Here is a 24,585-nt window from a genome sequence, read left to right on the forward strand (position 1 = left end):
AAGACTTTACTCAAACAGTTAACTCTTAGTGATCACTACCAGTTGACTCAGTGGCCTCATTGCCATTAGCCTCTGACATGGCCTTGAATGAAATTGTTTACCTGAGGGAACAATGTACAATATTGGAAAAAGCTTTGAATTTAGAACTCTAATATTCCTTTCACCTCTATCTGTAATTATCAAATTCATAGGTTTTGTCTGTTTGGCAACTCTTGTATTATTGTTGTTTTAAAATTTCCTCCTTGGGCCAGCCCTGTGGCTTAGCGGTTAAGTGAGCACGCTCCACTGCTGGCGACCCAGGTTCGGATCCCGGGCGCGCACCAACGCACCGCTTCTCCGGCCATGCTGAGGCCGCGTCCCACATACAGCAACTAGAAGGATGTGCAGCTATGACATACAACTATCTACTGGGGCTTTGGGGGAAAAATAAATAAATAAATAAAATTTCCTCCTTAACAGGAACTCTTAGGCAGTAAAAGATGTTAGTATCTTCTGTTGTTGGTGTTGTTGCTAACTAATCCAAACTGTATCTTTTAAATACCTTTGGGGACCAAAGAAATTCAAGTATACTTTATCCATTTGTTAGACTCAATTAATGCCAGTTGTGGAGTTTATTAAAGACTCAAGCCAATAGTTAAAGAAGCCCTGCAGTTTTTTGTGTTCTGTTTTGGGTGTAGACCGATGTGTCTGAAGTTAATAATGTGAGTTTTGATGACTGAGGCATAATTATTTGGCAGCCTTTAATGCAAGCTAATATCCTCAAGTGATTTGCTATTTTATGTTGATGCCCTTCTAGATATAACCCCATTTATGACCCTGGCTGTTTCTTTCACATCTTTCTGTTTATAAACAGGGCTTATATTCAGCTAGTGTACACAAGTATAACAAACTAGCCAGTGCCATAATGTTAAATATTTTGAATATCACCCATGATTATAACCTATAAGAATTTGAGTATTATCCCCTGGTCTTAGAAAACCCTTCAAGACTTGTTTTCAGGGAGAGATGTCAATGTTGTCTTTACAGAGAGGGGACAGTCAAGAACAAGAAGTATTCCTATTTTGATGTGGATTGTTGGCATTGGAACTCTTTTCCATACCTCGTTCTGCATTGATGCGCTTTGTGTGTTGAGAGGGTGTGGTTGAGCATCATTGCCTGTAAAGGAATTCTCTCAGCCTGAGCATCTACTTGGCTTTTGGTTTTCTAACTAGTGCACCTTCCCAGGATGGAACCTTAAAAAGTAAGAAGTCTCTGGAAGCTGTGTTTTTCCCATTCAGAAACTTGGGGAAATTGGAGTGTATAGGTAGGCCATAGCCTTGCCTACTTGTGCCAGTTCCGTGTTGTTCACCAGGCTTTATCTTTAGAGCATTGGTTGAATGCTTTTGTTTCCAGATTGATAGATTATGTTTAGCAACAAGACAGTATTCATTGTGGATTAGGAGATGGTTTATTAGGGTCAGCACACATCCTCCCCTCTTCCCCCTTATCCAGCCCTCTCCACAAATTACCTTCCATTTTAATAGCTGAGTAATCTTTTTCTGAAAAGTATACTTTATTTATAGCAGCTCCAAAAAACATGAGCTGAAGAATGAGTTCACTTTTCCTAGAGTCTGATAGGGATAATGGGACTGTAATGAGACTGTGATTGTTCTAGAACTTTTCTAGATGAAATTTGTTTTCTGGGCATAAAGTTTTAACAGCCCCCTCCCCCCCCAAGAGTTAAAAAAAAAAAAAAAAAGAAAGAAAATCTGGTCAGAGTGTCAGGACTCCCTTCTCCCTGTTTGTACGTCTTCAAGAAGTTATTCACCCCTGAATTCTGTTTCCTGTTATTTAGGATAATAATGTCACATTCATGACATAACTTGTATGTAACCCACTCTCCTTCCCCTCTAGTAACAAAATTGCTGTGATAGCCATTCAACCAGTTTTAAAAAAAAAAAAGCAGGTAATTCATTTCTAAATTGGAACTTGTTTCTTTCTAATCAGCCTTGTAATGTGTTACAGACATCACTCTCAGCATTGGCTACAGAAGTGATTTAATGCTGGGTTTTTAATGACTCCTTCATTAATCCTGGCATTCTGGGATTTAATACTCACCGGCCTTTGACCATTGGAAATGATGAAAACTTTGATTTCATGCATATTGGATAACACTGGACTGTTGCTGGAGCCATGAATCTTGCCTTTGCAATGGCATGTATGATTGAGAATGCTATGGATGGATGGGTGCTCTCCCAGGCCATGCACTGCTGCTAAAGTGGTGAACACAATGTCTTTATCAGCTCAGGTGACCTCTTCCCAGGACAGCTGGATTTGAGGTGGGAATCTGTATTGATAGCTTTGTCCTGCTGGACAGATCTCTGGACTTGTGAGGTCAGCCTTACCTTTTCAGCTATTTCTTAAAGATGCTTTCTTTGATAAACATACCTTAATGTCTATACTTAGAACATTTTTTCTTCTAATAAAGTCACAGAACTTTATGGTAGGAAGACTTGTTCAAGACTGTCTAGTCCACCTCCCTCATTTTATAAACAAGGTGGCTGAGTCCAGGAGGAGTGACACAACTAGGTCAGTGTTAATGATAATGAAAATCAGTAACAAGAAGAGTGATCACTAACACATGTAATGCTTATTATATGCCAGGCAGAATCTAAGTACAGTCATTTGTTTCTTTCTCTCAACAGCTTCGTGGGGTAACATTCATTGCACAGCAAGTCCAGTATTCCACTCAGCTTCTCTCTGTACCTTCTGCTGCTGTTGAAAGCAGAGAAGACAGTGTTGGTTGCTTTCCTTACTCTTAATGGAAGCATTGTGTATGTTCCTTGGAAGAGATGGGCTAGCTTATTTACTGTCAAGTCTTGTGGCCAGAGTGTTAATATCCTGAATAAATGCCAGGTTCTTTTTTTCCTCAAGAAAAATTACTGCTCAGGAGAGAGGACGTCTCCTCCTACTTGAGTCCTCACAAAGGCTCTTGTATTCTCGAGTGCTTCATCAGTTAGTTTATTTGAACACGTCAATTAGCCTGATACAACCTCAGTCAATGCTATATGAATGTCACATGACAGAATCATTAAAATGCAGCCAAATTTGTTTATACAAATCTAGCAATTGTTCTAGTGGGTATGACCCCCTAACTGCAAGTGCTGGGTGTCATAGGAAGTGACCTTTTAGAACTCACCTTAAAGAGCATTGCTCTAAGGCAGGAGTGGCAAACTTTTTCTGTAAAGTATCAGAGAGTAAATATTTCAGCTTTGAAAGCCATATGCTCTGTGTTGCAACTATTCAGCTCTGCCTTTGCAGTGCTAAAGCAGCCATAGACAATATGCAAACAAATGGGTGTGGCTGTGTTCCAATAAAACTTTAATTACAAAAACAGGCGATGAGTTTGCAACCCCTGTTGTAAGGGCTTATGCTGTAGAGATATGAATAGATACTTACAGAACAAGTGATAAAACCAGCCATCCGAATGTTATGAAAATGAATCCTTCTGACTTAAGGAAAGAATTTCTGATGGCAGCATCATACATAGATTCCAAAACAGCTATATCTAAAAGTTTTAAGATGAAGGAGAAGATGAGAGAAAACTATCTCAAAAAGTGGCTCTAATATGCATTCTGATGTTGAATACACTTGTGCAGAGAGTAGCTTGAGAAAAAATTTTCTGAAATATAGTGGTTTAAACAAAACAATACTTTTAGATTAATAAATGTTCTAAATAAATATTTGATGATTTCACATATATCCAAAGAAGTTATATATTCAAAATGAATAAGAAACTCCTCCCACTTTTTTAAAAATAAAGATATCCCTTTATACTCAAGTACATTTTCTTGTCTTGACCCCTACCAAAAGCTCAGTTTATGAGGAAATGGCTGACTTTGGAAATTGTTTTCAATGCAGTCTGATGGCTTTTCACTTCCTTCTAATTGAGCTGTCTCTATCCTGGTCACTGGTGACAGAACAGTTCACTTCCTCTGTTTGGTGCCACGGCAGCCATCCATCCATCCACTTCTTTCTTTTTTTTTGTGAGGAAGATCAGCCCTGAGCTAACATCCATGCTAATCTTCCTCTTTTTTGCTGAGGAAGACTGGCTCTGAGCTAACATCTATTGCCAATCCTCCTCCTTTTTTTCCCCAAAGCCCCAGTAGATAATTGTATGTCATAATTGCACATCCTTCTAGTTGCTGTACGTGGGACGCGGCCTCAGCATGGCCAGAGAAGCGGTGCCTCGGTGCGCGCCCAGGATCCGAACCCGAGCCACCAGTAGCAGAGCGCGCACACTTAACTGCCAAGCCACCAGGCCGGCCTCATCCACTTCTTATTGATTGTGCTCTTCTGGTTATTTGATCCTATGAGCATGTCCTTTATTTTTCTAGGTGTCTGATTCTCATTTTTTGTTGAATGCTACCTAGATCTTGCTATCTAGAACCCTTGAATCTGTACAACAGCAGAGACTTATTTGCTACCAGTTTAGTTTTCTGATTCCTTCTCCTTTCTCCCTCTTGTCACTCTCACCAAATAAGCATTGACTTAACCTTTTCTTTTTCTTACCCTGTTGAAATTTTCAACCTGATCTGGTTTAGGAATGCACAGTAGTTTTGCTGGTCTCCTAGAGAGAATTTTTTTTTATGTTCAGTGTGCGCCGTTTCAGATGCATCTGGATGAAATAACAGCTGCATTCCCATTCCTGTGTAAAATGACTTAGGAAAGCTTCTCATGGTAAACCACCTGGACTTTTCGGCGAGATTGGCGGTAAATTCCAGACCAGATCCATCACCAGCAGGGTGGGAGGACCAGTTTTTATGGGGTAGGGATAGACCACATGAATGAGGATATGACTGAACTGTTGTTATAAGAGTGCCATTTGTATCTGTTAAATGTAAGGGATTAGATAAATCTGTCATTATGCTAATTCTGGGTAACAGATGGTGGAGAGTTCTGCATCTCAACAGCAGTATTCACCATGGGGGAAATTAGCTTGCACCCAGATCAGCAGTCAGGCAGGAATTCCATTGAGAGAAAATCACTACTGGTGATTTCATTAGTATGTCCCTCTTAGGACATAAGCACATATGCTGGGTTACTTGAATTTCTCTATAGTTTATATATTCTTGGCCATGGACCTCGCTGCTCCTGCTATAAAGAATTTGAGGTGGTTTCTTTCCATTTGATTAATTTAGGAATATTAAGATTGGAAGTGGGTTAAGTAAATGTGACTCAAAGCATTACTGTACCATGTATTTCTTGTTCAGAGAAAAGATGCCATACAGATATCATTTAAAACATTGTTGATTGTCAGTCTTTAGAAATGAACTTCAGAGATTAAATAAGAAGCAGGAAAGTGGATATGCTATTTCTAAGTGCCATTATTGTTTTTGATATAATATATTTTTTTAAAGATATAATTAAGTCCTTTAACTTCACATTCTCTGAGCCAATCTTGATTCTGCTATTTTTTTCTCTGTAAATGATTTTCCTTAGGTATTTTGTAAGTTTGTAGCTTCACCTATCCTCTATATACTGATGATCATCAACTTTTTATTTCTCTTTTCCCTACTCCCAACTTACCATATACCTGCTTTTCATTTCCATTTATATGTCCTACTCTCATCTCAAAGCCAACATATTTAGCACTAAGGCTGACTAAAAAACTGTGGCTTTCAAACTCAAACGCCCCAGAATCATCAGCCTAGCTTATTAAAAAGCACCCCATACAATGGAGTAGACCCAACTTTTGTAGTTCTCACTAAATTATAATTTTTTCTCCACTGTCTGTTCCTTTTCATATTAGTCTGTGACATAGTGAGCTTAGAGAGAAACCAAGAATCTAGACTAGGGTCGTTTTGAAGAATTGTCCAGGTTGATTGGCCAGCTATCAGAATTGATCACTACTCATGCGAGGTATGGTTCCGGATGTGCTTTAAATAGGCGTGGTCATTGAGGTTAATGGGTCTGTAAGTTGGATTTTGCACTTATTTCAAGAAGCAGTACAGCATTTTGGACTGGGAAGCCTAAATGTCAAGGACAAGCCAGGGACATAGCTTTAGTTTCCACCAGGAGCTGAAATCATTGAGGGTGTTTGATCCTGCCTTGGTGACCCGTGGGGACTTGGGAGAAAGCAGTTTAGTTAGGAAGGTGACGGGTTAGTTTTTATTAGTTAAAGAATTCCCTCATCATTTCTTTCTTTGACTTTTGCTATTACTGTACTCCGTGCACTCAACAACTCAAATCCTAATTAATGGGGTAGCCTTCTAGATGTGCCTTTTCTAACTGCGGATTTTCCATCTCCATTTCTTCTACATAATGCCACTGGACAAATTTTCCATAAATGCTGTTATTTCACCACAACGGCTGTTTTAGATTTTTCACAACCATCTTCAGTCAATCCCCCTACTCTATTCTCTTTCCCTTTACCCTCGGCAGACAGTCTCATCTCCTACTTTATGGAGAAAATAATGGGCTTATCCGGAGAATGCCATTAACTTGTTCTCTCAGCCCCCAGCTTGTCTTCCTCTTGCCTGCTTCCTTATCTCCTGCCTTCCCATCACTGTGGAAGATTTCATCCTCTTCTTTCCAAACTGATCTTTCGACCTACATGCTCTGAATTCTGTTTCATTTGGTCTCCTGGGGATTTTGTGCCATCAGTTACCCTCTTTTTATTTATTTGTTTGTTTCTTCATTCATTCATTTAATTTTTGTGAGGAAGATCAGCCCTGACCCAACATCCATGCCAATCCTCTTCTTTTTGCTGAGGAAGACTGGCCCTGAGCTAACATCTGTTGCCAATCCTCCTCCTTTTTTTTTGTATGTCATAGTTGCACATCCTTCTAGTTGCTGTATGTGGGACGCCGCCTCAGCATGGCCGGACAAGCAGTGTGTCGGTGCGCCCCTGGAATCTGAACCCAGGCAGGCCACCGGTAGCGGAGCGCGCGCACTTAACCGCTAAGCCACAGGGCCAGCCCCAGTTACCCTCTTTCTTTTAACTAATTTTCAGAAATTAGCCTTTAGTCCTCTTTCTTATTATATCTACTTTTCTTCTTGCCTTCTCTTCATAGCCAAGTTAATTAAAGGAGTTATAAGAAATTTTAATTCTGTCTCCATTTGCTACTCATTCCTTTACTATACTATGTGGCTCTGACCCCACCATATCATTAAAACTAGCTTACCTAGAAGACCAATGCTTCCTTCAAGGACACTTCTCAGTCCTTACTTTTACTTGATCTCTCTGCAGTATATAAAACTTATAACAGCCTTTTTTGAAATTTTTTTTCTCCTTTCCAGTACAGCATACTTGACTGGATTTCCAGCCACAACTCTGATTATTTCTCAGGCTGCTTTGAGTGCTCCTTAAATATTTGTGCTTCCTCGGCTTCTGTCCTTCTCTCTCCTCACTCTCCCTGATTGATCTCGTTTTCCCATGACTTCAGTTTTCGTGTAGGTGCTGCTGATTACCAAATCTGTATCTCTAGCCCAATTCTTCCACCAGGCTCCCCAATACATCCATCTACTGACTAGACATTGACACACGGGTACCTAAACTCAGTATGGCTGAAACTGAGCTCATGGTCTCCCTGTTAAAAGCTGCTCCTCTGCTCAAATGATCCTATCTTTTTGTGTGTGTGTGTGAAGAAGATCAGCCCTGAGCTAATATCCATGCTAATCCTCCTCTTTTTGCTGAGGAAGACCGGCTCTGAGCTAACATCTATTGCCAATCCTCCTCCTTTTTTTTTTTTTTCCCCCAAAGCCCCAGTAGATAGTTGTATGTCATAGCTGCACATCCTTCTAGTTGCTCTATGTGGGACGCGGCCTCAGCATGGCCGGAGAGGCGGTGCGTTGGTGCGCGCCCGGGATCCGAACCTGGGCTTCCAGTAGCGGAGCGCACGCACTTAACAGCTAAGCCACGGGGCCGACCCCATCAAATGATCCCATCTTGATTGATGGTGCCACTACTTGCTTAGTCTTTTATTCCACAAATCGAAATGTCATCTTTATCTCTTCCTCTCTCACTCTCCATACCTGATTACCTACTGATACATCTCAGGTTCAGTCCAGCCTTTCCCTCTTCACCGCCTGGTTTATGTTGTCAATCTCATTACTGGCCTTCCTTTTTCTAGTCTTACTGTCTTCTGATCAATTTTCCATACTGTTGCTGCAACTTGCTTTCAGAAACACAAGTCTGATTTTTATTCTCCTGCTTAAAAGTCTTCATTAATCATCCCACAGCCTTAAAGATTAATACAAACCCATGATCTGGCCCTCGCCTACCTCTCCATGTTTAAATTTAGCATTCCCTGGCTCTCATCCATCATTTCTGTGAAAAACAACTTAAACACACTATTCTTGATGTGAGTACGCTCTCTCTGCCTGGAACATACATTTCCCCTGGCTAACTCCTACTTATCCTTCAGCACTTAACTTCTTAGGGAAGCTTTACCTTTGCTACTCTGCCAAAGCAAGATCCCACTTGGCCATCTGTATATCTGCTTCCTCAGCATCCTGTGCTTACTTACTTTCAAGGTTCATAACACTTAAAGCACTAGGTCACAAATGTCTTTTTTTTTTTTTATTCCCAGTACATAATCTAGTTTCTGCCACTTAGAGGATCTTTGAGTAAACAAATCCTCAAATACCTTCCACATGGCTCCCCATGGATTATCTCATGTCTAGACTCACCAGAGTTAGACCTCAAATGAGGATGTTACTGTGCCTCATGTGGAATCATTTAGAACTTTAACTTTGTCTAGGACCCTAGAGTTTCTTAAGTTTAGTCCCTTTGCTATGATAGAACCAAAAAATAGGACTTAAAAGGTAAATGTGTCTTTACTCTAGTTTTTCATCTAATTAAAGCCAGAATTGAAACTAAGGTCTCATTATTGCAAATCTAAATGAAAGTCAACTTCATTTATATGTAATCTCCAAATTGCACCTTTTCCTTGGGCCGTGAGAATATAACATGTTCATTTTACTTTTCGATTGTGGTTTATGTGTTTTGTTTTTTGTCTGTTCAACAGATTATTTATTAAGTACCTGATGGGCCAGGTACTGATCTTGGCACTGGAGATAAAACAATGAATACTGTAGAGAGAAATCTCTTCTTTTGTGGAGCTTGCATTCCAATGGTGGCCAACAGATAAACAAAATATGTAGAAATATGCAGATGGTCAAAAGTGCTATAGAGAAAATAAAGCTAAGGAAAGAGATAGAGGAGGTATTCCAGGGTTCGGAGGAGGGAAATTTTCAGTAAGGTAGTCAGGGAGGCCTCAGTGATAAGGTGACAGGAGCAAGACCTGAATGAGGTGAGGGAGCAAGTGGTACGAAGACAAAGGGAACTCAGGGATTCATAGGTCTTTTGGTGCCAGTGTGTCTGGATGGAAAGAATGCATTGTGGCTGGGGCCGAGAGAGCAAAGGTGGGGGTGGCAAGAGATGAGGTCGGCAAGATAGGGAAGGGGGACAGGTTCTTGTTGAGTATTACAAGTATTTGGCTTTTACTTTGAATGAGACAGGAGTCATTGCAGTTTTGAGCAGAGTAGTGATGGCAAGATCTGTTGACTTCAATCTTCAAAGGATTATTCTACTTGAGAATTATTCTGATTCTGATTGAGAATGGAGTTTAGAGTCTTTGGTGCTTTTCTTTCTTTTTAGTAAGTTCAAATTCTATTGACTTGAAAAAAAATGTTATTTTGAATTTATTTTGTAATTATAGATTCACAAAAATTGCAAGAGTAGTACAGAGAGGTCCATTCCCCCAGACCCCTCCCAATGGTAATATCTTACATAATTGTAGTAGAATATCAAAACCAGGAATTTGGCATTTGTACAGCGTGTGTGTGTATAGGTCTATGCCATTTTATCGTGTGTAGATCCATGTAACCACCACCACAATCAAGATAGAAAACTATTCATTCATCACAAAGATCTCCCTTGTGCAACTACTCCTATGCCTGTCCCCTTTCATCACCCATGACAACCACTAATGTGTTTTCCATCTCTACAATTTTGTCATTTCAAGAACATTATATTAATTGAATTGTACAATGTGTGATCCTTTGAAGTTGACGGTTTTCATTTAGCATAATGCCCTTGAGATCCGTCTTGAGCTGTTGCATGTAGCAATAGTTTTTCCAGTCTGCAAATGGAAACTGGAGGCAGGCTCTCATGGTAGAAGGATGCCTGTTTTATGACTTGAGATCTGAGTCCTAGTCCAGGTCAGTCACTAAATAGTGTTTAATGTCTCTGAATCTCAGATTAGCCATCTGTAGGATGAGGGAATTGGAGTAAAACACTAAGTTCCTTTCAGCTCTAAACTCTGTGATTATAATGAATGAAGTCTTTGTGATCTTTCCTGTCTGTAGTAATGAAGTCCATCTCTCTTGTTAATACTTACTGTGCAATAATCTTCTACAGTCTCACGAGGATTGCTCAAGAAACATCACATAATTTTTTTTATTGACATATTGCTCCTACTTATATTTCTCAAGTATAAGCTTGATAGGCCAAAATAGTCCTTGGCAAACTATGTAAATGAGAAGGTGAGTCTTTGATTTTTCACTGTTTTCGGTGATAAGATACAGAAGTAAACTTCCTAGTCTACATAATGTAGTGAGCTGCAGAAGTACAAGTAATGTAATAAATTCCTGTTAAATGTCAATTCTAATCTTGAATCAGTTCTTTGAACATGTTTCTACTAATGAGGTAAGTCAGTTTCTTGCCGTTGAAAAAAGTACTTAGCCAAAGTAGAAAGAACTAGCCAGTGAAGAATTCAGAAGTTTGGATTTCAGTTTCCCTGATAGGAAATATCTTTTATTTGCTCACCTCTTCATCCTCTTTTTTATCCTCCAGAGCATTTGGGTAATACATTATATCTTAAAGAAATGGTGGACATTAAAGAGTTGAAGAGAATATCTTCTCATGAATTTGTCAAGCAGCCTGGTCTCCCACCCTTTACCACCATTGTGTGTGTGCACAGAGAGGATAGAGCCCTTCCCTAGAGGAAGGATTGGCAGAAATTGTGCCTGCTGCCATACTGCTCCGTAAACTACAGTAAGAAATGTATGTAAACCCTAAGGTATGTTCAGTACTTATTGAAATGATACATAATCTAGTTGACCTCAAATCTTATCATCTAGTGCTATATAAAGATATGGATAGAAAAATGAGGATATATCGAATATGCATGACTGTTCATCAGTAAATGCTAGTTCACTTTAAAAATTAGATTAGAATATATCTGAGCTGGAACATATTTTGTAGTGCATTTAGATCTCCCCCCTCACTTTATAGATACAGAAACTGTTGCAAACTTAGCTCCTTTACAAGAGTTTAAACAGCCAGAGAACTGGGGTAAGAACCCAGATCCTCTGCCCTGAATCACTGCTCTGTGCCATGAGTTCTTTATGAAAGGAGCTCATAATTGCTCTCTATGGCCATAAAAGGCTGGAGGAAATGGGAAACATTAAGTGGCTTTCACTATTGAAGAATAAATATAAATACTGTGTGTGACTTCTCTCTTTTGTTGGATGAAGGAAAATTGATCAACATTTATTCTTAACATTCCTGTTCTACCATTTTCATCTGTTTTAATGTTATTCTGTCTCTTCACTCATTTTTTATAATTTAGATCAAGACTTTTTTCACTACTAAAGTGTCAATGTGAGCTAGTCTTATATTAGACCCTCCTTTTTAAGAAAAAAAACTCTGCCACACTGTGAATGTCTTTTTAGAAAGTTGGTTTCCTCTTGTGTGCAGTTTGGAAAGCAAACAAACAAAATAAACTGAATTTGTTTTGGTACCTAAAGATACGAAATAGTTTTAACTGGTAAGCAGTTTACCGCCTCTGATTTGTTTTTTCCATTAAGAAAATGAATATAGTTGGGGTATCACTTTTGTTTAGAAATGTGAATAAAGTAGGAGAATATCTCTTTCACTAACAATAGGCCTACTTCACATTTACCTTGTTCATGCATTCTTATAAGCATCTGTAATTGGTCCCTACACCTGAATATAGTGGTATCTTTGTAAAAACACAGATAGATGTTTTCCTGACTTTAAGGTATTCACGTTTCATATATTCTGCACTTTAATATGTTCATGGATATTCCTAAACTGGCTTTTATTCTTCACCCGATGGCAATATCCTCAAAGCCATCCTCACTTCACTGCTCATCTTCTGCTGCACTTCTGCTTTTCTTTAGCAAGGTGGCTGGAACTGTTGGGTTACAGGTTGGTTGGAGAATTTCACTGAGCATCAAGTCTTTAGGAAAAGAGCACACCAGTAATTCCTCACTCAGGTAGTAGTGAAGTGACAGGGCAAGATAGAGTTGTTCTCCCTTGCTCTACTCCAAGTACCTAAACAAAAGGTTAAAGATTAGTGCTGCCCAACCACCTGCCCTGGACCCTGTGAAAGGGGTGGGATTTGGGTGATACTGTGAGGCTCTGAGAAGAGAACACCCTGTATAGCCTTTGCTAGGCCTACAGTCTTCTGGAAATCTTACTCTGGCACCTACCTTTTACCCTAGGCCTGGGCTCCCAGGTTTCCTGGTTTTTAGAAGTAAGTGTGACCTATGTAACCCATGCTTAGGTACTTTTTTTAAAAAAAAAAAAAAACTCTTGGGAATGCAACCCCATAATGTAAGAGTCAGTTAAATCCATTAAGATGCTTTTGGTTGTAAGGAACAGCAACAACTCTTGACTGTCCTAAAGAAGAGGAAGCTAGATTGGGAAGTTATGAGGAGGTGAGAGAACTGAGCTAAGGCCAGAGTATCAGACTTGGAAAATAGATGGGGACCATGGCGGCTCCAAAGTGCCAAGAAGCAGGAAGCAGAATAATTCTTTTTCCTTAGGCACAATCTAGCTAGGACACCATCATCACCTGTGCGGTGAGCTGCCTCAGCAGCAAGGCACCATCGTAAATGAATTCTGACTGCCTTCTCTCCTTTGCATCACTCCACAGGCAGGAACATTTAATTGGCAGAGCCACTGTCAATGTGTCTGTGTGTTGGCTTCTGGGGAAAGAGGCAAGGGTGGACATCTGATTGATTTTCATCTTCCATGGTATAAGGCTCCAACAGTGGGATATTACTCTATGTAGAAAGGGGCGTGGCAATTGTCTCTTACGTCCATTGTTTAAGATGTCAATATTTGGCTTTCAAACACGTGTAGACCATATTATGCACAGAAGTATGGAATGACTACAATCAATTTTTGTAGCAAGACCTCTCTAGGTCAGTGACTTGATTCAGAAGTGGGGACAATGGAGGGGGAAAGAACCCTCTGAGTGACTGTACGAACTCAGTTCACACCCTCCACCATTATTGAGGGAGAGAAGTTTGAGGATGTTTTCACTTCACACCTCTAGCCATGCTCCTCACACTGCTCTTCTGTAAAATGTTAGTTTCTCAAAGGAAGGAGGAGCAGAGAGAATAAGGGATGGAGATAACATACTTATGTCTACAATGAGCATTTCTACGTTGTGTTGGAATATACATTGAGAGAAGAAGTCATCAGACATTTTTGAATCATCTCTCCCCCTCCTCCAGAAAAATGTCCTCCAAATCCCCAGAAGGCAAGGAAATTATAATAAATGTTTAATATATTCTTTAGCTAGCATTATTAGTATTAGTTATCAAATTTATATGATGTGGATAGATTATTTTTAATGTGCTGATAAATTTTTAATGTATTAAGGACATCTTGGGTAATTCATGTGCACAATATATTTATTCCTACTTTATAGAATTTTAATAGGACGTCAGTGTAGTAGAGGGAAATAAGCTAAGAATCAGAAGGCTGTTACTTGTCCATTGTGATAGAGTCACTCTGTGTTTCTTTAGACAGCTCATTTAAAATTTTTCCGAGTTTCTCTCTGGGTCTGTCTTCATCTGTATGTGGAGGTTTTTGGATCAGTTTATCTCTGTGGACTCTTTTTGCTCAAAAATTCTATGACTCAGCCAGTTATTACTTTGTTTTCATCTAACAGCCCACGGAACCCCCTGGGAACTCAGAGAGTGAAATCTATCAGCTAGCCAATAAATATTTATTGAGTGACTACTAAGTGTTGCCTCTCTTTGGACCAGTAGGGAATATGATCTAGTTGCGAAGACAAGATATGTACGCAAAGGAAGATAATAATATACAACAGTGAAGGCTAAGTGCCAAATGAGTGGTGCAGCCACAGGCATAGAGATGGGGAGAATGTGGGACTTCGTTGGTAGCTATGTTGACTGGCTGGACTAAAGCAGAAGATTGAAGGACTTTTATTGGAATAGGTTTAGAGAGGTATGTGAGGGCTCCATTGTAGAATGCCTTTCATAGTTTGTTACCCTGTAATTTGTGACACTGTTTAGTCAAAACACTGGATTTGGAATTTAAAAAATCTGGCTTCTAATCATGGCTCTGCCACTTACTGACAGGATTACTGGTGGCAAGTCTGAAACTGTCTACTCTTTTTTGGAAGAAATATATACTTACTACCTCTGTATTGCTAGAAGGATTAGGTTAATGTATGTTTAAAAGCCTGTCCTATAGTAGACAGTAGATGTTCATTAAATCTGAAATTATCTTTTTGAGTGAAAATCAAAGAAATAGTTCTGTCAACAGATGTTTACAACATAGGGTTTGGATAAGATGATTAGCAAGATCCTTTTCATCGCTGAAATGCCAGGTCTCTATCTGTAGTATTGTTGATTTTAGCTCTGTCACTTACGAGCTTTGTAACCTTTCTGTGCCTCAAGTTTCTCATCTTTAAAAATAGGGATGATAACAGTTCCTCATCAGGATTTTGTGACCATTAAATGGATTAATGAAGCATTTAGAGTAGTGCTCAAAAAGTGTTAGTCTTCCTCCACTTTCCCCTAACCCTCTCCTCCTCCATTGTCTCTCTCTCGCCTCTCCCTGCATACCCCTTACCCACCTCCATCACCCCCTTCTCCTTCTCTCCTCTCCCTCCATCACCATTGTTTCATATATGATAACTTAATGCTGTCTCCATATTGGGAAATTTCAAACAAGGTTTCTGTGATTGTGGTGGATTTAAGAATGAGGATTACTTGCCAGACCTCTGCTTTAAGAGGATTAGACTGACAGTGTTTGGGATTGGTCAGCATTGCAAGGAGACCGGGTAGGGGAGGCCTGTAGTTCATAGTCCAGGTGAGAGGTAGTCAGAGCCACAACTGGGGTAGACAGAAAGAATAGGAAAAACATTCATGAGAGAAACTTTGGAGGTTTGAGTTCGAAGTTTTGACAACTAATTTTATGTGGGAATGAGAGAGAGATCAGGCCGAGGTGACTGGGAGTCGGATGGTCCTACAGTCAGAGATGTTAGGAGAATGATTTGGTAGGTTTCAGAAAAGCTTAATCTAGGGAAGTGAGTTTTATTTTTGAAATGCTGAGTTTTACATGATGGTGAATCATACAAATTCACATGTCCTGCAAATAGTTGGAAATATAAATGCATGGCATATTTAGCAAAGAGTGGACCAGTTTGGCTGGATTGGAAGTGCATATTTGTTAGACACTTTACTTTCTTCAGGCTAGATCCAGTATTTAATTTATTATCTTAATTGTTTTTGAAGGATCTATTTGTCTCCTTCTGGGAAAGAAGCATGTTTGTCTAATAAAGGGAGTGTCATTTTGAGTACATACCCCATGTTCTGTCCTGTAGTATAGGGAGAGTCAGATAAGTCCATGCATTTTCCCTGTAGGAAACAGACCTTTTTTTCTTCACTGTTTCTCTTTTCTGTTTTATTTGGAGAGTTGGAGATCGGGGGAAATGAGATATTTGAAGATGGACATTGTTTTATTGCCACTTATATTTAACATGCCCCTCATCCTACAGCCAAGGTTCATCGTTGTCCTAACTTCCTCAGGTACTTTGCTGACTTAGGAGTGCAGTGATACTGAGAGAGGAGCTGGCATAATGGAGTATAATACCATAGTTTTCCTTGTCTTATAAAGCCAGAACCATGATGTTCCTGAAAAAATTAAACTATCAAATAAGAGGTGGCAATAAGAGGACAGTACTGCAGAAATCCTGGGGGCAGAATAAAATTGTCAATTTAGTAAGCATAACTATTTGATGTTATGCTTCTTCCTCCTCCTTTTCTAAATCACTTTGACCCATATATTCAACACTGTTTTCTCCATTAGCCAGTGTTATGAAGTAAGGTAGGTGTTTAATTCTACTGCTTTCAAGTATATTCCCATCTTATATTCCTGTCTGTTAGTTGTTCTTTCAGGAGATCAAGGGTAGGTGTGCCCTCGTGTAGGAATGAGTGAAAATAAGGTTTTTGTTGTTGTTGTTAGTGCCATGGAGTCGATTCCAACTCCTGGTGACCCTATCTACAGCAGAGCGGAGCCTGCCCATTCTTTGTGCACCATCCTCTCGCCTTCCAGCACTGTATCAGACACTGCTCCACTGCTATTCACAGGGTTTTCATGGCCAGTTTTTTTGGAAGTGGGTGGCCAGATCCTTCTTCCTAGTCTGTCTAGTCTTGAAGCACCACTGAAACCTGTCCACCACCCTGGTGGTATTTGAAATACCAGTGGCACAGCTTTCAGCAACATGCAGCCACCACAGTATGACAGCTGACAGACAGGTGGTATGGTTCCCTGACCGGGAAACGAACCCTGGGCCATGGCGATGAGAGCACCAAATCTTAACCACTAGACCCCCGGAAAATAAGGTAATGGGTATGATGCGGCCCAGAGATAACTTGGAGTAGAGAATTAAGTTATTGTTGACAGGTTGAATGTGAAGTGACGTCTCTTCATCACCCACCTTTAAAACCCTGGTCCCTAGATATCTTTGGTTTTATTTCTTTTCTTTCCAAACTGAAGGCTGCTGTTGGTGCTCAGTGGGACGTGGCCTCTGAAGCTAGAGAGACTTTTGTTGATGCTCAGAAGTAAGCCTATTATTAATAATGAAGTTGGATGGATGTGAGCTGTGGGGATTCAAGGAGTTATCTGTCTACAAAGCAGTACTCTTTCCATGGAATGCTTTTTTTTTGCTTTTTCTTTTCCCTTTCCTCTCTGTCTTCCCTCTCTTCCTCCCTCCATCTTTCCCTTCCTCCTCTCTTTTTCTTTCCTTTCTTCATTTCTGCCAGTCTTGTAGTCTTATTTACAGGTGTCCTTTGGTTTCATTCTAATCATAAATCCTTTTGGGTTCTTAAAATTGGACTAAGTCCATTATCAGTCTTCATTGTTTTCTTTCTACAGCTTCCTTCCCTTGAAAAAGAATGGTTAGATTCATTAAAGTACAAAGAGAAGACAGTCCTTGTTCCCAAGAGTTCTTGATTTTCATATCTCAACTCCAATCTCTAGAAAATGCTCTCATCAGCAGAACAGTTGTGTTTAGAACCTGTGCATATTCTGAATCTCGTTAAATATGAACTAAAACTTATTAGAGAGTTTTGTTCAGAAGAGTGCTTTTTTGCTTGATTTGCTTCTAAGGCTATTCAGATGAGTCCCATTCCATACCTGCCTGATCTTGAGTCTGGCTTTCTGGAATCATGCTTCTCTGTGGTCATGCTATGTCTTTTGTTGCATATAACCACAGCTGGGTTGGTGGGTTGACAAAAGCAGTTACCTTTGGCTCTCAGAGTCTTGAGTGAGAATGTCCTGCCCAATGACTCCACGTGCCTTAATACATTGTTTCCCCCCCTCATTTCATGCCAGTTTCGACTAGCTAGGGACGTTGAGGCATTTGAATCTTTCTCTTTGTTTTCCATCAGTGTCATGATTCTGTGAAAGTCTCTATCCACTTGGTGGCTAAGATACTTTGGTGGCTGTCCTGGTGATGGGACTTGTTAAACTGGAAAAAGGAGCCCTTAAGAGTAAAAAGATAAAAAAATCACTTTTATTTGTAGAATTACACTAGTTCAAGAGGGGAATGAAAAAATAGGGAAGATGATGGGAGAGAGATTTGGTAAATCTATAAAGGATAGTGTGCCACCTCAGATGTTTCTAATTATTGATGCTTCTAAAATAGAATCTCCTGTCTACATATGCTGCTTGGTTATGTGGGAAGTGCCTCCTGGATATATTTTAAGAAAAAAATGGAGGGGAATCATTGTTCCAGATTCATGGGAGTTCAGTCCCTGGAGATAGGAAGATAAAAGACACTGGCTGGGAGAGGCAAAGTGTGACCCCTTGGAGATGTCATCATATTAGCTTTTGGAAGCTACCTGTTGCTCTGTAGGACTTTTTCCTATTTTGAGGCCTGGTTGAAAAACAGTAACTTAATAAAAGATACTTGCTCATTGCCCATTGTCTATAGATCCCCCTCATCTAGAATTTCACTGTCACCCTTTGCAGCCTTATTTTGTCAGCCTATAAAAGACAAGTCTGTCTCAAGCCTGAAATTGTCAGGTTCCTGCCTCAAAGAACATGGACATTAGAGGTGAACTTGTAGAAAAGATTTGAAGGGAGCCTGGCTTTTGGGCCTGTTAGCGGTTCATCATGTCCCCCACTTGTTCACTATCTTTTAGAGTGGAGAGCCCACATTTTCCATATCCATGAGGAAAAGTGGACCTAATATTCTGAAGAAAATAATTTTCCAGTCCTCCTTGCTTTCTAACCTCCTTACCGGATCTTGTGTTGACCTCTCTCCCTCCTTCCTTGTCTCAACCTATTTGCAAAGAAAGATGTCAGCACTGTGTAGCTTCTCTGTGCTTCACCCCTACAGTAAAACATCCTTGTATAGCTGAGGAAAGTGCGATAGGTGAGCTATCTGATATCTTAGAAGTCAATATTGTAACCTTTTCAGCTGGGGATCTCCATCCCAGCACTTGTGAGAAAGCCTGTCCTTGTGGCCAAGGTGCATCCGATTTGAAAAGAAAGTGGAGGCAGTTTTCCAGCCTAAGACATCGGAGTCTTTGAGGGTCGTGGGTGACAGAGGCCCAGGCTTCATGCTGATGCCTTGTTGGATCCATGTTCTCTCACAGTAAATAACCATGGGGTGCATTTTATGCTCAGTTTATGAAATTTGACCGTAGAGCCTTGAAGTTATTGTAAAAACATTATATGGGGAATGTGTATATGTGTGTGCATGCGGGCATACATGTGAGACATGTACCTCTACTGTAGGTGATGTGACTGTTATGAATGAAGTGAGCTGTTAATTATCTTTCAACCCTTTCCCTTAGCCTTGATAAAATATAGTGTAGAGACCTTTCTTTATGGGCTAACTTTATTCTGAATATGTGCCCATGTGTATGTTTGCCTTAAGGAAAATATTCTGCTTTTGCAATCTCCATGGACACCTCAGTGACTGATAAAATGTAGATGGTTTTTAAGTGGAAAATGTTAAGCTCAAACAGCTAGATAGAGATCTATGAGCTAGAGCCACTGAGAGTTATCTGTTATTCAGATGGAGAATGAAGAGGTGCGTGTGTGTTTGTGTGTGTGTTAAGGCATTAGTCCCTGTACTCATTCTTTTGAAATACTTATCCATTTAACCCAGGTTCTATTTTATCAAGTAATGTATTCCCTTTAAGTTAGCTCTACTGTTAGGACCAAGTCATGGAAGTCACACAATGTGTGAGTGAGAGTGTATGTGTGTATATAGAGAAGATTGTTCACATAGGTAAAAGTATTCGATAATGGAAGCCAGGTTTCCCACTGTCAGAGAAGGGAGGTACAAATATGGAAATGAAGAAAACTAAAATGAACCCCGTAGTGTTGGAATGGGACTGTAGATATCTTTGTGAACTCATGGTATGTTGGTTCAGGTTCTCTAAAAAGCTGATGCCAAGACAGGCAAGAGATGAATAGGGGAAAACTCTTCTGAAGGAAAATGGGAAGGGAGCTAAAGGAGGCTGGGAGTGCCATCCGACTGCAATGCAGGCCTAACGTCTGTGGAGAAGGGAGAGAAGGAGGCAAGGTTGAATTGGAAAAGTAACTGTGGGTGGCAGTTTTGAGCGAGTTATCACAAAGGTGATGAGTCCTTAAGCCCAATTTGCCCATCAGAGGAATCCCACATCTCTCAGCAATAGGCCTGCCTTAGTATCTCTGTGGCACTCAGTCATTGGCTAGGAGCAGCTGGTGGGAAGCACAGCCTTGGCTGAAACAGTGATGGATTTCAGAATACAGCAGCTGGGACTGTCAGTCAATTATGCTTCCTGCAGTCAGAGATCTGAGGCGCATTTTCATGACTGCCACACGTGGTTTTCAGTAGTTATAGATTTAGAAATAAAGATGTTAATGTGGGATACTTAGATAAATGGCTAATTTCAGAGCTGCAGAAAACAGTACAAGATAAGCCTGGAACATGTTGTGCCAGAAAGCAAGAAAGTGCTCAAAGAATGATGGGGAACATGTCCACAGGACACAGAAGCCGGCTTGACCCGGCTCCCACTGGCCGAATTGTGAACAATTTCAGCATCAGAGTAAATAATGATAGTAGTGGATTGTGACCCTTTAAATAAAATGATATTTCACGACATTTTACTGATACAAATAAATAGATGAATAAGTTGGAGTTTAATGAGGGATGAAAATTAGAGTTCCAAGTGTCTTTTCAAAAAATACCTATTAATTATGAAGAGAAAAAGAGTAACTTTACAGTGGAGAAGCCTGGTAGAGACTACCCTAACCAAGTGATCAAAGTGAACGTTATTAGTGAATTATACCTCATTTCATAGGAGGCCAAGGGAACAATACACTCTCTTTTCTGTGGTATTCCTGCCAAAGATGCATCACTTGCATCTGATCATGAAGAAGTATCAGACAAACCAAAATAACTGGCCTATACTCTTGAAAAAAAGTGTCAAGGCCATGGTAATCTAAGACTGAGAAACTGTTCCAGGCTTAAGAGACATGACAACTAAATGCAACACCTGTTTCTGAACTGGATCCTTTTTCCCCCTAAGTACCCTATTGGAACAATTGGGAAAATTTGAGTAAGGTTTGTGGATTAGATGGTAGTAGTGTATCCGTATTGATATCCTGGTTCTATTCATTATTTTTTGATTATATAGGAAAGTATCCTAGTTTGTAGGAAGTGCACACTAAATGCTTTGGGGATGATGGTATAACAGGTCAGTTACTTACTCAAATGGATCAAAGAAGGATGGCATGTTCTGACCTATCAATGTATTGTTTGTTGCTTCCAATCTTGGGATGGGGGTAGGGATGGGGAAGGCAGGCAAAAATGTAATCAGAAAAATATTCCTACTGTAACTGAAATCTACTCCTTAAGAATCCTATTCTCATATATGGATATAGAACACCTTTTCTCTACGTTGGCAGAATAGATTACCCCATGGTTTCAAAGGTGTCTTATAATGGGAAAGTATGAGCTTTTAGCAACCTGCTTGTTGTGGAAATGAGTAGGCAGGGAAGATGTCAACTACGTGGAGACCTTGTGAGAAAGCGTGTGTATGATACCTGCGTTGCTTGTGTTTGCATCAGGAACACTGATCATACCTAATGGAATGTGTTCACTTTTAACAGAACCTAAATTTCTCTTTTAGTTTGGAGAAGCGTTTCAATCCCAGCACTAATTCTCTTTGTGTTTCTAGCTGATACAGAGAGAGATGATGTCCTGTTAGACTTCCAAGGCTGTTAGGTCCCTCTTTGTATGCTGATTGTGAATTACCCATTCAAGCTAGACATGTATAATGGAGTGGAATTACTGATACACTCAAGAAAGCAGAACTTATAAATTTGTCTGAATCAGCATAATGTCATATAATTTAATGTTCTTTTTTCTTACTGGGCAACTGATCAATACACCAGTGTTGGGTTCTGAGCCATCTTTGGCCAGGGGAAATATCTCCTCACCTTTCGTTAGCAGCCAAAAGACATGAATGAGCGAGTTAAGTACATGAATCTAGGCTAATTCCATTTTCTCTCTCTCGCTTTCATTTTCTTTAAATTCAAGTCTTAGATAATGGGGAGGAGAAAGACAAAAGCTGGTAAGGTGTGTAGAAAGCTTTTTTCCTTAATTCTGTGCTGGGCAAGCTTGGCTAATATATACTTAGGATAATAAACAATGTTTCAGTGCTGTATTTCCAAAATGATTAGGTGTTTTTCTGATACTTCAAAGAGTATCTCAAATTTTTCAGGATGTATTAAAACTAAATTAAAAGAATGTGCTGTAATTTTACCACATTTTAAAAATTAGCTTAAATAAGCTAACCGGTTTCATTCAGAAAATATTTACTGTCTACTTTATGCTAAGTATTGTGCTAGGCACTCGAGGACAGAGCAAGGAAGATGCAGCCCTCACCCTCTCAGACCTCCTAATTTGGAACGGAAGATAGACAATGAATTAATAATTGTAATATGGTGTGAGGAGTTATCACAGGGGAGCACTCACCAAGAAGACAGTACATGTGATATTATTCTTGCATGTGTGGCTCATAGTAAATGCCCTGTAATGATGGCAGTTATTATTTTGTGTTTTTACTCTCCTGACTGCCAAGTACCAGCACCACAGCTGTCCCTCCAGGAGAAATCTGTACTTAGGTATAAGAAGCAAAGAGAACATGGCTTACACTCTACTCGAAGCATCGAGAGAAGGGAGAGGAAGGTAATGAGCAGGTTGTGGAGTTGGGAATCGAGGCCTTACCTGGTCTGTAGACATTTTCTGAGAGGATGCGGAGGGCAAGAAGTATGCAGGATGGGGAAGGTCATGCCCTTGGTTCTCTGCTGGCCTCGCAGATACACACTTCAATTCTGTGAATTGATTTGAGTAGCATTGACAGGGTTGGATCATTAAACGTTTGTGCTGTTTTGCTTGGTATTCGCTAGCTTTTCATATGGAAGCTTATTTGTGTGAATTTTTCCTTGCCTGCTGTGTCATTCCAGCTTTCTCCTCCAGACCCCATGTATTGACTATAAAATGTCAGTGTGCAGTAATTCAAAATGCAGTAAGAAATATGTCTTTATTCTTCTGGCATTTCAAATTGCTAAGACATCTCAACCTGTCAGAAGTGGAGTTGTCCCCCAGTCTTCTCTCTGGCTCCTTGGTGGGTGGAGCCTCTCTCCTGCCCTTTTGGGGCTTCTTGGGTGACACCTTTAGTTAAATGCTCACCATATATCAACATCTACAGCTGCCGATTTGGGCTGTTGGCATTCTCCATGCTGCCAAACCCAACTCTGTGATAATGACAGCATTTGCCAGCTGACTCAGGAGACAAGGTGGCCAGCAAAACAGGCTCTTTGTGGGAGTGGATTTTGAGAAGTGCTAATTCCGTGGCAGTTTGGCGATATTAATATCGTGCTGGCAGTAGATAAACAGGCAGCAGAGGGGCACATAATGAGAAGAGAATCAGCCACAGCATCTTTTCCTCCTTTCTCTACTCGCACGTATTTTTTTCTTCTTCTTTTAAAAAAGTGAATCTCTGGGTTTTGATGAAGAGAACCCTTAAGTGGCTTAAACATGCACCTTAGACTGGTTAGTCCAGCTCCCAGCATCTCCAAATCTGAGATTCTAAGAATGCTAGTGTGTTCAGAGTTAACTACATTTCCAAACACTAAATCATAGCATATGGCACAGTAGCCTATTGCTTACCATACCTCCTCCCTAAAGGGCAGCTAACCAGATGGTTGGAGTGGGGCCTTTGGTGTAATTATGACAGGCACACAGAAAGACCTAACCACCGCTCTCTCCCAATAATGTCATGCCTCTTGTTTTCTAGTACTTGCCACAGGTAATTTTTGAAAATTTGTTTTTGCAGTTTGGTTGCTTCACATCAAGCGTTCTTTTCCAGGCTGGGGAAGAACCATGCAAATGTGCTTCATTAGTTGTCTGGGAGTCATTTCTACTGTGCTCTTCTCTAGTTAGTAGATGCAGGCCGCCTACAGTGGCACCTCTTTCTTATTCGTAAAGAAAAGAAGATTCAACGTGTTTGAGAATTGCTTTAAGCAGGATTCTAATCTGAATATTCTGTCGTCCTAAAAGTGCTATTTGGAGTGTTGCTCCAAAGCTGGTCGTCTCAGATTTTATACTTTTTACTTTATTTGTTCCCCCATCTGGTGCCATTTTTTATAAAGAACTTCCGTTCCACCACAGTACGTCCCTCCCACCCTCCCCCACTTCATTCATAGCCTAGACTTCCACAAGCCCCCTTTGGATGGGAGCCCCACTGTCAGGAGTTCTGAGGAGAAGAGAAGCACTTTGAGTGTTATGTTAAACCAACGTTTCTAACATTGCCGAACTGGAAAAAGACATTTTGGAGTTACAGTATAGGCTAAAAAGGAGATTTTGAGAAATTTAGGTCATGCTTTTGTGTGTTTTGTTTTTTATCTGTGTGCCTGGTACTTTAAAGCAGACTTTTCTTGAGGGTAGTGGCTTGTTTATGACATTCTGTAAATAGCCCTGCCTAATGTGGGCTTTTTACAGATATTTTTGCTCGTTTTTATATATGGATTGATATAGCATCTGACTGTACTAACCAGAAAAATGCTGAGCTGGGGACTTCGTTATTCCACCTTTGATTTGGATTTCTAGCTTAGCAACTCATTGGTCTTGAAGTCCTTGGCTTCTCCCTCCCTCTGCCAGAATGTGTTAAGACCTCCAGGTGCTACCTCTTATTATTTCTGTTGACTGAGCCCCATATGCACCTCTAGTGCTCACTGACCTA

General features: G+C 40.2%; 1 protein-coding gene across 1 annotated transcript in view; it reads left to right on the plus strand.

Annotated features, from left to right (window-relative positions):
• The window catches only part of SND1 (staphylococcal nuclease and tudor domain containing 1), a 422,021-nt gene that overhangs the window by 202,652 nt on the left and 194,784 nt on the right, over positions 1 to 24,585 (plus strand). The window lies entirely within an intron of this gene.

This window comes from Ceratotherium simum, chromosome 1 (assembly GCF_057802395.1).
Source record: "Ceratotherium simum simum isolate JZ-2026a chromosome 1, ASM5780239v1, whole genome shotgun sequence".
Lineage (NCBI taxonomy): Eukaryota > Metazoa > Chordata > Mammalia > Perissodactyla > Rhinocerotidae > Ceratotherium > Ceratotherium simum.